Source organism: Hyperolius riggenbachi, chromosome 7, assembly GCF_040937935.1.
Source record: "Hyperolius riggenbachi isolate aHypRig1 chromosome 7, aHypRig1.pri, whole genome shotgun sequence".
In the NCBI taxonomy this organism is placed as follows: Eukaryota; Metazoa; Chordata; class Amphibia; order Anura; family Hyperoliidae; genus Hyperolius; species Hyperolius riggenbachi.
This window is the reverse complement of record NC_090652.1, coordinates 32219339-32231838: the sequence shown is the minus strand read 5'-3', so window position 1 is coordinate 32231838 and position 12500 is coordinate 32219339. Positions and strand designations below refer to the sequence as shown.

At 39.1% G+C, this 12500-nt stretch overlaps 16 non-coding genes across 16 annotated transcripts; all 16 read left to right on the top strand.

The window, feature by feature from the left end:
• The first annotated feature begins 272 nt into the window (after window positions 1-272).
• TRNAC-GCA (transfer RNA cysteine (anticodon GCA)) lies at window positions 273-344 on the top strand. Its single transcript has one exon. It is a non-coding gene; the product is annotated as a tRNA-Cys (tRNA).
• Window positions 345-909: 565 nt separating this feature from the next.
• On the top strand, window positions 910-981 carry TRNAC-GCA (transfer RNA cysteine (anticodon GCA)). Its single transcript has one exon. It is a non-coding gene; the product is annotated as a tRNA-Cys (tRNA).
• A 572-nt stretch (window positions 982-1553) lies between these two features.
• TRNAC-GCA (transfer RNA cysteine (anticodon GCA)) lies at window positions 1554-1625 on the top strand. Its single transcript has one exon. It is a non-coding gene; the product is annotated as a tRNA-Cys (tRNA).
• A 1262-nt stretch (window positions 1626-2887) lies between these two features.
• TRNAC-GCA (transfer RNA cysteine (anticodon GCA)) lies at window positions 2888-2959 on the top strand. Its single transcript has one exon. It is a non-coding gene; the product is annotated as a tRNA-Cys (tRNA).
• A 572-nt stretch (window positions 2960-3531) lies between these two features.
• On the top strand, window positions 3532-3603 carry TRNAC-GCA (transfer RNA cysteine (anticodon GCA)). The gene has a single exon. It is a non-coding gene; the product is annotated as a tRNA-Cys (tRNA).
• A 723-nt stretch (window positions 3604-4326) lies between these two features.
• Window positions 4327-4398, top strand: TRNAC-GCA (transfer RNA cysteine (anticodon GCA)). The gene has a single exon. It is a non-coding gene; the product is annotated as a tRNA-Cys (tRNA).
• Window positions 4399-4957: 559 nt separating this feature from the next.
• TRNAC-GCA (transfer RNA cysteine (anticodon GCA)) lies at window positions 4958-5029 on the top strand. Its single transcript has one exon. It is a non-coding gene; the product is annotated as a tRNA-Cys (tRNA).
• Window positions 5030-5739: 710 nt separating this feature from the next.
• Window positions 5740-5811, top strand: TRNAC-GCA (transfer RNA cysteine (anticodon GCA)). Its single transcript has one exon. It is a non-coding gene; the product is annotated as a tRNA-Cys (tRNA).
• A 572-nt stretch (window positions 5812-6383) lies between these two features.
• Window positions 6384-6455, top strand: TRNAC-GCA (transfer RNA cysteine (anticodon GCA)). Its single transcript has one exon. It is a non-coding gene; the product is annotated as a tRNA-Cys (tRNA).
• A 572-nt stretch (window positions 6456-7027) lies between these two features.
• TRNAC-GCA (transfer RNA cysteine (anticodon GCA)) lies at window positions 7028-7099 on the top strand. The gene has a single exon. It is a non-coding gene; the product is annotated as a tRNA-Cys (tRNA).
• Window positions 7100-7658: 559 nt separating this feature from the next.
• Window positions 7659-7730, top strand: TRNAC-GCA (transfer RNA cysteine (anticodon GCA)). Its single transcript has one exon. It is a non-coding gene; the product is annotated as a tRNA-Cys (tRNA).
• A 1367-nt stretch (window positions 7731-9097) lies between these two features.
• On the top strand, window positions 9098-9169 carry TRNAC-GCA (transfer RNA cysteine (anticodon GCA)). The gene has a single exon. It is a non-coding gene; the product is annotated as a tRNA-Cys (tRNA).
• A 723-nt stretch (window positions 9170-9892) lies between these two features.
• TRNAC-GCA (transfer RNA cysteine (anticodon GCA)) lies at window positions 9893-9964 on the top strand. Its single transcript has one exon. It is a non-coding gene; the product is annotated as a tRNA-Cys (tRNA).
• Window positions 9965-10536: 572 nt separating this feature from the next.
• Window positions 10537-10608, top strand: TRNAR-GCG (transfer RNA arginine (anticodon GCG)). The gene has a single exon. It is a non-coding gene; the product is annotated as a tRNA-Arg (tRNA).
• A 723-nt stretch (window positions 10609-11331) lies between these two features.
• Window positions 11332-11403, top strand: TRNAC-GCA (transfer RNA cysteine (anticodon GCA)). The gene has a single exon. It is a non-coding gene; the product is annotated as a tRNA-Cys (tRNA).
• Window positions 11404-11962: 559 nt separating this feature from the next.
• On the top strand, window positions 11963-12034 carry TRNAC-GCA (transfer RNA cysteine (anticodon GCA)). Its single transcript has one exon. It is a non-coding gene; the product is annotated as a tRNA-Cys (tRNA).
• The last annotated feature ends 466 nt before the right edge of the window (window positions 12035-12500 follow it).

Below are 12500 nucleotides of genomic sequence, written 5' to 3'. Positions count from 1 at the left end.
TCATGCAGATTATTATGCAAATTGTGAGCGTCATGGAAGTGGGACATTCAAATACACTTCCTGACGATTAATGCATTTCCAAGCTGCCTACAATATTAATTCAATTTGCATGCAACCTGGATTTATTACTGTCTCATTGACCATCTCTAGTCTCTAAGAGTTATCATTTAACTCTGTCCAACCTTAACAAACTCCAAGTTAACGCTTGAAATGCTTTCATGGACTACATGAGATAAACTATATAAAATGGTCAGAAAAGCTGAACAGAGCGTGGGTGTATAGTTCAGTGGTAGAGCATTCGACTGCAGATTGAGAGGTCCTTGGTTCAAATCCAAGTGCCCCCTTTACATGATCTAGCTCTTTCTCTAAACTCTTTACATAAACCAATACTCTCAAGGCAGTAATAAAGAGAACTACGTTAATCAAAATATCCCGTTATGCTGCAGAATCGTAGTAACTTGGTGAAAGTTCACATGCTCCCTCCAAGCAACCACATTTCTGAAGTGTTCTTTTCTTTACATATCCAAAGTAAATTTCTTTTTTCTTTCCATACATATTTTAAAGGATCCAGCAAAAGAACAGCAAAAGCTACAAAATGTCTACAATGTAAGTCCTCCACTCAAATTAGCAAAGCAGAAGAACTTTGGGCTTCTACATCTGCTGCCAAATACACATGTGCTGGGGTCTAATGCACTTCCTGACGATTAACGCATTTCCAAGCTGCCTACAATATTAATTCAATTTGCATGCAACCTGGATTTATTACTGTTTCATTGACCATCTCTAGTCTCTAAGAGTTATCATTTAACTCTGTCCAACCTTAACAAACTCCAAGTTAACGCTTGAAATGTTTTCATGGACTACATGAGAGAAACTATTTAAAATGGTCAGAAAAGCTGAACAGAGCGTGGGGGTATAGCTCAGTGGTAGAGCATTCGACTGCAGATCGAGAGGTCCTTGGTTCAAATCCGAGTGCCCCCTTGACATGATCTAACTCTTTGCTCTTTCTCTTAACTCTTTACATAGACCACTACTCTCAAGGCAGTAATAAAGAGAACTACGTTAATCAAAATATCCCGTTATGCTGCAGAATCGTAGTAACTTGGTGAAAGTTCACATGCTCCCTCCAAGCAACCACATTTCTGAAGTGTTCTTTTCTTTACATATCCAAAGTAAATTTGTTTTTTCTTTTCATACGTATTTTAAAGGATCCTGCAAAAGAACAGCAAAAGCTACAAAATGTCTACAATGTAAGTCCTCCACTCAAATTAGCAAAGCAGAAGAACTTTGGGCTTCTACATCTGCTGCCAAATACACATGTGCTGGGGTCTAATGCACTTCCTGACGATTAATGCATTTCCAAGCTGCCTACAATATTAATTCAATTTGCATGCAACCTGGATTTATTACTGTCTCATTGACCATCTCTAGTCTCTAAGAGTTATCATTTAACTCTGTCCAACCTTAACAAACTCCAAGTTAACGCTTGAAATGTTTTCATGGACTACATGAGAGAAACTATTTAAAATGGTCAGAAAAGCTGAACAGAGCGTGGGGGTATAGCTCAGTGGTAGAGCATTCGACTGCAGATCGAGAGGTCCTTGGTTCAAATCCGAGTGCCCCCTTGACTTGATCTAGCTCTTTGCTCTTTCTCTAATCTCTTTACATAAACCAATACTCTCAAGGCAGTAATAAAGAGAACTACAATAATCAAAATATCCCGTTATGCTGCAGAATCGTAGTAACTTGGTGAAAGTTCACATGCTCCCTCCAAGCAACCACATTTCTGAAGTGTTCTTTTCTTTACATATCCAAAGTAAATTTGGTTTTTCTTTCCATACGTATTTTAAAGGATCCTGCAAATGAACAGCAAAAGCTACAAAATGTCTACAATGTAAGTCCTCCACTCAAATTAGCAAAGCAGAAGAACTTTGGGCTTCTACATCTGCTGCCAAATACACATGTGCTGGGGTCTAATGCACTTCCTGACGATTAACGCATTTCCAAGCTGCCTACAATATTAATTCAATTTGCATGCAACCTGGATTTATTACTGTCTCATTGACCATCTCTAGTCTCTAAGAGTTATCATTTAAAGAGAATCTGTATTGTTAAAATCGCACAAAAGTAAACATACCAGTGCGTTAGGGGACATCTCCTATTACCCTCTGTCACAATTTCGCCGCTCCCCGCCGCATTAAAAGTGGTTAAAAACAGTTTTAAAAAGTTTGTTTATAAACAAACAAAATGGCCACCAAAACAGGAAGTAGGTTGATGTACAGTATGTCCACACATAGAAAATACATCCATACACAAGCAGGCTGTATACACCCTTCCTTTTGAATCTCAAGAGATCATTTGTGTGTTTCTTTCCCCCTGCAGCTATCTTCCACTGAAGTGTCAGGCTGTTTCTTCCTGCAGAGTGCAGACAGCTCTGCCTGTATGTAATTCCTCAGTATGTGAAAGCCCAGCCAGCTCAGAGGAGGATTTATCCAGCTTGTAAAAGATAAGAGAGAAGAGAGAAGCTGCCCTAATCTAAATAATACACAGGCAGTGTGCAGAGAGGGGCCTGGAGGGGGGAGATGCATCACAGAACCACAACACTGAAAAACTTGGCAGCCTTCCAGACAGGCCTGACAAGTCTGACAAGAGAGAGATAAGTTGATGTATTACAGAGATGGTGATAGTAGAACGAGCTGCAGTAAGCCAGAACACATTAGAATAGCTTTTGGAACTGGTAGGATGATAAAAAACAGGATGCAATTTTTGTTACGGAGTCTCTTTAACTCTGTCCAACCTTAACAAACTCCAAGTTAACGCTTGAAATGCTTTCATGGACTACATGAGAGAAACTATTTAAAATGGTCAGAAAAGCTGAACGGAGCGTGGGGGTATAGCTCAGTGGTAGAGCATTCGACTGCAGATTGAGAGGTCCTTGGTTCAAATCCGTTTGCCCCCTTGACATGATCTAGCTCTTTGCTCTTTCTCTAATCTCTTTACATAAACCAATACTCTCAAGGCAGTAATAAAGAGAACTACAATAATCAAAATATCCCGTTATGCTGCAGAATCGTAGTAGCTTGGTGAAAGTTCACATGCTCCCTCCAAGCAACCACATTTCTGAAGTGTTCTTTTCTTTACATATCCAAAGTAAATTTGGTTTTTCTTTCCATACGTATTTTAAAGGATCCTGCAAATGAACAGCAAAAGCTACAAAATGTCTACAATGTAAGTCCTCCACTCAAATTAGCAAAGCAGAAGAACTTTGGGCTTCTACATCTGCTGCCAAATACACATGTGCTGGGGTCTAATGCACTTCCTGACGATTAACGCATTTTCAAGCTGCCTACAATATTAATTCAATTTGCATGCAACCTGGATTTATTACTGTCTCATTGACCATCTCTAGTCTCTAAGAGTTATCATTTAACTCTGTCCAACCTTAACAAACTCCAAGTTAACGCTTGAAATGTTTTCATGGACTACATGAGAGAAACGATTTAAAATGGTCAGAAAAGCTGAACAGAGCGTGGGGGTATAGCTCAGTGGTAGAGCATTCAACTGCAGTTCGAGAGGTCCTTGGTTCAAATCCGAGTGCCCCCTTGACATGATCTAGCTCTTTGCTCTTAACCCTAAACTCTTTTCATAAACCAATACTCTCAAGGCAGTAATAAAGAGAACTGCAATAATCAAAATATCCCGTTATGCTGCAGAATCGTAGTAACTTGGTGAAAGTTCACATGCTCCCTTTAAGCAACCACATATCTGAAGTGTTCTTTTCTTTACATATCCAAAGTAAATTTGGTTTTTCTTTCCATACGTATTTTAAAGGATCCTGCAAAAGAACAGCAAAAGCTACAAAATGTCTACAATGTAAGTCCTCCACTCAAATTAGCAAAGCAGAAGAACTTTGGCTTCTACATCTGCTGCCAAATACACATGTGCTGGGGTCTAATGCAGTGGCAAAAATGGCAACTGCAGAATGAGAAGTTTCTGGGTCTGACGAAAGTGTCTCTTGCGGCCATGGTCCGTAACATGCTCATCATTCTAGCTTTCATGCAGATTATTATGCAAATTGTGAGCGTCATGGAAGTGGGACATTCAAATACACTTCCTGACGATTAACGCATTTCCAAGCTGCCTACAATATTAATTCAATTTGCATGCAACCTGGATTTATTACTGTCTCATTGACCATCTCTAGTCTCTAAGAGTTATCATTTAACTCTGTCCAACCTTAACAAACTCCAAGTTAACGCTTGAAATGCTTTCATGGACTACATGAGAGAAACTATTTAAAATAGTCAGAAAATCTGAACAGAGTGTGGGGGTATAGCTCAGTGGTAGAGCATTCGACTGCAGATTGAGAGGTCCTTGGTTCTAATCCGAGTGCCCCCTTGACATGATCTTGCTCTTATCTCTTTACATAAACCAATAATCTCAAGGCAGTAATAAAGAGAACTACAATAATCAAAATATCCCGTTATGCTGCAGAATCGTAGTAACTTGCTGAAAGTTCACATGCTCCCTCCAAGCAGCCACATTTCTGAAGTGTTCTTTTCTTTACATATCCAAAGTAAATTTGTTTTTTCTTTCCATACGTATTTTAAAGGATCCTGCAAAAGAACAGCAAAAGCTACAAAATGTCTACAATGTAAGTCCTCCACTCAAATTAGCAAAGCAGAAGAACTTTGGGCTTCTACATCTGCTGCCAAATACACATGTGCTGGGGTCTAATGCACTTCCTGACGATTAATGCATTTCCAAGCTGCCTACAATATTAATTCAATTTGCATGCAACCTGGATTTATTACTGTCTCATTGACCATCTCTAGTCTCTAAGAGTTATCATTTAACTCTGTCCAACCTTAACAAACTCCAAGCTAACGCTTGAAATGTTTTCATAAACTACATGAGAGAAACTATTTAAAATGGTCAGAAAAGCTGAACAGAGCGTGGGGGTATAGCTCAGTGGTAGAGCGTTCGACTGCAGATCGAGAGGTCCTTGGTTCAAATCCGAGTGCCTCCTTGACATGATCTATCTCTTATCTCTTTACATAAACCAATACTCTCAAGGCAGTAATAAAGAGAACTACAATAATCAAAATATCCCGTTATGCTGCAGAATCGTAGTAACTTAGTGAAAGTTCACATGCTCCCACCAAGCAACCACATTTCTGAAGTGTTCTTTTCTTTACATATCCAAAGTAAATTCGGTTTTTCTTTCCATACGTATTTTAAAGGATACTGCAAATGAACAGCAAAAGCTACAAAATGTCTACAATGTAAGTCCTCCACTCAAATTAGCAAAGCAGAAGAACTTTGGGCTTCTACATCTGCTGCCAAATACACATGTGCTGGGGTCTAATGCAGTGGCAGAAATGGCAACTGCAGAATGAGAAGTTTCTGGGTCTAACGAAAGTGTCTCTTGCGGCCATGGTCCGTAACATGCTCATCATTCTAGCTTTCATGCAGATTATTATGCAAATTGTGAGCGTCATGGAAGTGGGACATTCAAATACACTTCCTGACGATTAACGCATTTCCAAGCTGCCTACAATATTAATTCAATTTGCATGCAACCTGGATTTATTACTGTCTCATTGACCATCTCTAGTCTCTAAGAGTTATCATTTAACTCTGTCCAACCTTAACAAACTCCAAGTTAACGCTTGAAATGCTTTCATGGACTACATGAGAGAAACTATTTAAAATGGTCAGAAAAGCTGAACAGAGGGTGGGGGTATAGCTCAGTGGTAGAGCATTCGACTGCAGATTGAGAGGTCCTTGGTTCAAATCGGAGTGCCCCCTTGACATGATCTAGCTCTTTGCTCTTTCTCTAAACTCTTTACATAAACCAATACTCTCAAGGCAGTAATAAAGAGAACTACGTTAATCAAAATATCCCGTTATGCTGCAGAATCGTTGTAACTTGGTGAAAGTTCACATGCTCCCTCCAAGCAGCCACATTTCTGAAGTGTTCTTTTCTTTACATAGCCAAAGTAAATTTGTTTTTTCTTTCCATACGTATTTTAAAGGATCCTGCAAAAGAACAGCAAAAGCTACAAAATGTCTACAATGTAAGTCCTCCACTCAAATTAGCAAAGCAGAAGAACTTTGGGCTTCTACATCTGCTGCCAAATACACATGTGCTGGGGTCTAATGCACTTCCTGACGATTAACGCATTTCCAAGCTGCCTACAATATTAATTCAATTTGCATGCAACCTGGATTTATTACTGTCTCATTGACCATCTCTAGTCTCTAAGAGTTATCATTTAGCTCTGTCCAACCTTAACAAACTCCAAGTTAACGCTTGAAATGCTTTCATGGACTACATGAGAGAAACTATTTAAAATGGTCAGAAAAGCTGAACGGAGTGTGGGGGTATAGCTCAGTGGTAGAGCATTCGACTGCAGATCGAGAGGTCCTTGGTTCAAATCCAAGTGCCCCCTTGACATGATCTAGCTCTTTGCTCTTTCTCTAAACTCTTTACATAAACCAATACTCTCAAGGCAGTAATAAAGAGAACTACGTTAATCAAAATATCCCGTTATGCTGCAGAATCGTAGTAACTTGGTGAAAGTTCACATGCTCCCTCCAAGCAACCACATTTCTGAAGTGTTCTTTTCTTTACATATCCAAAGTAAATTTGTTTTTTCTTTCCATACGTATTTTAAAGGATCCTGCAAAAGAACAGCAAAACCTACAAAATGTCTACAATGTAAGTCCTCCACTCAAATTAGCAAAGCAGAAGAACTTTGGGCTTCTACATCTGCTGCCAAATACACATGTGCTGGGGTCTAATGCACTTCCTGACGATTAACGCATTTCCAAGCTGCCTACAATATTAATTCAATTTGCATGCAACCTGGATTTATTACTGTCTCATTGACCATCTCTAGTCTCTAAGAGTTATTATTTAACTCTGTCCAACCTTAACAAACTCCAAGCTAACGCTTGAAATGTTTTCATGAACTACATGAGAGAAACTATTTAAAATGGTCAGAAAAGCTGAACAGAGCGTGGGGGTATAGCTCAGTGGTAGAGCATTTGACTGCAGATCGAGAGGTCCTTGGTTCAAATCCGAGTGTCCCTTTGACATGATCTATCTCTTATCTCTTTACATAAACCAATACTCTCAAGGCAGTAATAAAGAGAACTACAATAATCAAAATATCCCGTTATGCTGCAGAATCGTAGTAACTTGGTGAAAGTTCACATGCTCCCTCCAAGCAACTACATTTCTGAAGTGTTCTTTTCTTTACATATCCAAAGTAAATTTGTTTTTTCTTTCCATACGTATTTTAAAGGATCCTGCAAAAGAACAGCAAAAGCTACAAAATGTCTACAATGTAAGTCCTCCACTCAAATTAGCAAAGCAGAAGAACTTTGGGCTTCTACATCTGCTGCCAAATACACATGTGCTGGGGTCTAATGCACTTCCTGACGATTAACGCATTTCCAAGCTGCCTACAATATTAATTCAATTTGCATGCAACCTGGATTTATTACTGTCTCATTGACCATCTCTAGTCTCTAAGAGTTATCATTTAACTCTGTCCAACCTTAACAAACTGCAAGTTAACGCTTGAAATGTTTTCATGGACTACATGAGAGAAACTATTTAAAATGGTCAGAAAAGCTGAACAGAGCGTGGGGGTATAGCTCAGTGGTAGAGCATTCGACTGCAGATTGAGAGGTCCTTGGTTCAAATCCGAGTGCCCGCTTGACATGATCTAGCTCTTTGCTCTTTCTCTAATCTCTTTACATAAACCAATACTCTCAAGGCAGTAATAAAGAGAACTACAATAATCAAAATATCCCGTTATGCTGCAGAATCGTAGTAACTTGGTGAAAGTTCACATGCTCTCTCCAAGCAACTACATTTCTGAAGTGTTCTTTTCTTTACATATCCAAAGTAAATTTGGTTTTTCTTTCCATACGTATTTTAAAGGATCCTGCAAATGAACAGCAAAAGCTACAAAATGTCTACAATGTAAGTCCTCCACTCAAATTAGCAAAGCAGAAGAACTTTGGGCTTCTACATCTGCTGCCAAATACACATGTGCTGGGGTCTAATGCAGTGGCAGAAATGGCAACTGCAGAATGAGAAGTTTCTGGGTCTGACGAAAGTGTCTCTTGCGGCCATGGTCTGTAACATGCTCATCATTCTAGCTTTCATGCAGATTATTATGCAAATTGTGAGCGTCATGGAAGTGGGACATTCAAATACACTTCCTGACGATTAACGCATTTCCAAGCTGCTTACAATATTAATTCAATTTGCATGCAACCTGGATTTATTACTGTCTCATTGACCATCTCTAGTCTCTAAGAGTTATCATTTAACTCTGTCCAACCTTAACAAACTCCAAGTTAACGCTTGAAATGCTTTCATGGACTACATGAAAGAAACTATTTAAAATGGTCAGAAAAGCTGAACAGAGCGTGGGGGTATAGCTCAGTGGTAGAGCATTCGACATCAGATCGAGAGGTCCTTGGTTCAAATCTGTGTGCCCCCTTGACATGATCTAGCTCTTTGCTCTTTCTTTAAACTCTTTACATAAACCAATACTCTCAAGGCAGTAATAAAGAGAACTACAATAATCAAAATATCCCGTTATGCTGCAGAATCGTAGTAACTTGGTGAAAGTTCACATGCTCCCTCCAAGCAACCACATTTCTGAAGTGTTCTTTTCTTTACATATCCAAAGTAAATTTGTTTTTTCTTTCCATACGTATTTTAAAGGATCCTGCAAAAGAACAGCAAAAGCTACAAAATGTCTACAATGTAAGTCCTCCACTCAAATTAGCAAAGCAGAAGAACTTTGGGCTTCTACATCTGCTGCCAAATACACATGTGCTGGGGTCTAATGCACTTCCTGACGATTAACGCATTTCCAAGCTGCCTACAATATTAATTCAATTTGCATGCAACCTGGATTTATTACTGTCTCATTGACCATCTCTAGTCTCTAAGAGTTATCATGTAACTCTGTCCAACCTTAACAAACTCCAAGTTAACGCTTGAAATGCTTTCATGGACTACATGAGAGAAACTATTTAAAATGGTCAGAAAAGCTGAACAGAGCGTAGGGGTATAGCTCAGTGGTAGAGCATTTGACTGCAGATCAAGAGGTCCTTGGTTCAAATCTGAGTGCCCCCTTGACATTATCTAGCTTTTTGCTCTTTCTCTAATCTCTTTACATAAACCAATACTCTCAAGGCAGTAATAAAGAGAACTACAATAATCAAAATATCCCGTTATGCTGCAGAATCGTAGTAACTTGGTGAAAGTTCACATGCTCTCTCCAAGCAACTACATTTCTGAAGTGTTCTTTTCTTTACATATCCAAAGTAAATTTGTTTTTTCTTTCCATACGTATTTTAAAGGATCCTGCAAATGAACAGCAAAAGCTACAAAATGTCTACAATGTAAGTCCTCCACTCAAATTAGCAAAGCAGAAGAACTTTGGGCTTCTACATCTGCTGCCAAATACACATGTGCTGGGGTCTAATGCAGTGGCAGAAATGGCAACTGCAGAATGAGAAGTTTCTGGGTCTGATGAAAGTGTCTCTTGCGGCCATGGTCCGTAACATGCTCATCATTCTAGCTTTCATGCAGATTATTATGCAAATTGTGAGCGTCATGGAAGTGGGACATTCAAATACACTTCCTGACGATTAAACCATTTCCAAGCTGCCTACAATATTAATTCAATTTGCATGCAACCTGGATTTATTACTGTCTCATTGACCATCTCTAGTCTCTAAGAGTTATCATTTAACTCTGTCCAACCTTAACAAACTCCAAGTTAACGCTTGAAATGCTTTCATGGACTACATGAGAGAAACTATTTAAATTGGTCAGAAAAGCTGAACAGAGCGTGGGGGTATAGCTCAGTGGTAGAGCATTCGACTGCAGATCAAGAGGTCTTTGGTTCAAATCCGAGTGCCCCCTTGACATGATCTAGCTCTTTGCTCTTTCTCTAAACTCTTTACATAAACCAATACTCTCAAGGCAGTAATAAAGAGAACTACGTTAATCAAAATATCCCGTTATGCTGCAAAATCGTAGTAACTTGGTGAAAGTTCACATGCTCCCTCCAAGCAACCACATTTCTGAAGTGTTCTTTTCTTTACATATCCAAAGTAAATTTCTTTTTTCTTTCCATACATATTTTAAAGGATCCAGCAAAAGAACAGCAAAGGCTACAAAATGTCTACAATGTAAGTCCTCCACTCAAATTAGCAAAGCAGAAGAACTTTGGGCTTCTACATCTGCTGCCAAATACACATGTGCTGGGGTCTAATGCACTTCCTGACGATTAACGCATTTCCAAGCTGCCTACAATATTAATTCAATTTGCATGCAACCTGGATTTATTACTGTCTCATTGACCATCTCTAGTCTCTAAGAGTTATCATTTAACTCTGTCCAACCTTAACAAACTCCAAGTTAACGCTTTAAATGTTTTCATGGACTACATGAGAGAAACTATTTAAAATGGTCAGAAAAGCTGAACAGAGCGCGGGGGTGTAGCTCAGCGGTAGAGCATTCGACTGCGTATCGAGAGGTCCTTGGTTCAAATCCGAGTGCCCCCTTGACATGATCTAGCTCTTTGCTCTTTCTCTAAACTCTTTACATAAACCAATACTCTCAAGGCAGTAATAAAGAGAACTACAATAATCAAAATATTCCGTTATGCTGCAGAATCGTAGTAACTTGGTGAAAGTTCACATGCTCCCTCCAAGCAACCACATATCTGAAGTGTTCTTTTCTTTACATATCCAAAGTAAATTTGGTTTTTCTTTCCATACGTATTTTAAAGGATCCTGCAAAAGAACAGCAAAAGCTACAAAATGTCTACAATGTAAGTCCTCCACTCAAATTAGCAAAGCAGAAGAACTTTGGGCTTCGTCATCTGCTGCCAAATACACATGTGCTGGGGTCTAATGCAGTGGCAGAAATGGCAACTGCAGAATGAGAAGTTTCTGGGTCTGACGAAAGTGTCTCTTGCGGCCATGGTCCGTAACATGCTCATCATTCTAGCTTTCATGCAGATTATTATGCAAATTGTGAGCGTCATGGAAGTGGGACATTCAAATACACTTCCTGACGATTAACGCATTTCCAAGCTGCCTACAATATTAATTCAATTTGCATGCAACCTGGATTTATTACTGTCTCATTGACCATCTCTAGTCTCTAAGAGTTATCATTTAACTCTGTCCAACCTTAACAAACTCCAAGCTAACGCTTGAAATGTTTTCATGAACTACATGAGAGAAACTATTTAAAATGGTCAGAAAAGCTGAACAGAGCGTGGGGGTATAGCTCAGTGGTAGAGCATTCGACTGCAGATCGAGAGGTCCTTGGTTCAAATCCGAGTGCCCTCTTGACATGATCTATCTCTTATCTCTTTACATAAACCAATACTCTCAAGGCAGTAATAAAGAGAACTACAATAATCAAAATATCCCGTTATGCTGCAGAATCGTAGTAACTTGGTGAAAGTTCACATGCTCCCTCCAAGCAACCACATTTCTGAAGTGTTCTTTTCTTTACATATCCAAAGTAAATTTGTTTTTTCTTTCCATACGTATTTTAAAGGATCCTGCAAAAGAACAGCAAAAGCTACAAAATGTCTACAATGTAAGTCCTCCACTCAAATTAGCGAAGCAGAAGAACTTTGGGCTTCTACATCTGCTGCCAAATACACATGTGCTGGGGTCTAATGCACTTCCTGACGATTAACGCATTTCCAAGCTGCCTACAATATTAATTCAATTTGCATGCAACCTGGATTTATTACTGTCTCATTGACCATCTCTAGTCTCTAAGAGTTATCATGTAACTCTGTCCAACCTTAACAAACTCCAAGTTAACGCTTGAAATGCTTTCATGGACTACATGAGAGAAACTATTTAAAATGGTCAGAAAAGCTGAACAGAGCGTAGGGGTATAGCTCAGTGGTAGAGCATTTGACTGCAGATCAAGAGGTCCTTGGTTCAAATCTGAGTGCCCCCTTGACATGATCTAGCTTTTTGCTCTTTCTCTAATCTCTTTACATAAACCAATACTCTCAAGGCAGTAATAAAGAGAACTACAATAATCAAAATATCCCGTTATGCTGCAGAATCGTAGTAACTTGGTGAAAGTTCACATGCTTTCTCCAAGCAACTACATTTCTGAAGTGTTCTTTTCTTTACATATCCAAAGTAAATTTGTTTTTTCTTTCCATACGTATTTTAAAGGATCCTGCAAATGAACAGCAAAAGCTACAAAATGTCTACAATGTAAGTCCTCCACTCAAATTAGCAAAGCAGAAGAACTTTGGGCTTCTACATCTGCTGCCAAATACACATGTGCTGGGGTCTAATGCAGTGGCAGAAATGGCAACTGCAGAATGAGAAGTTTCTGGGTCTGATGAAAGTGTCTCTTGCGGCCATGGTCCGTAACATGCTCATCATTCTAGCTTTCATGCAGATTATTA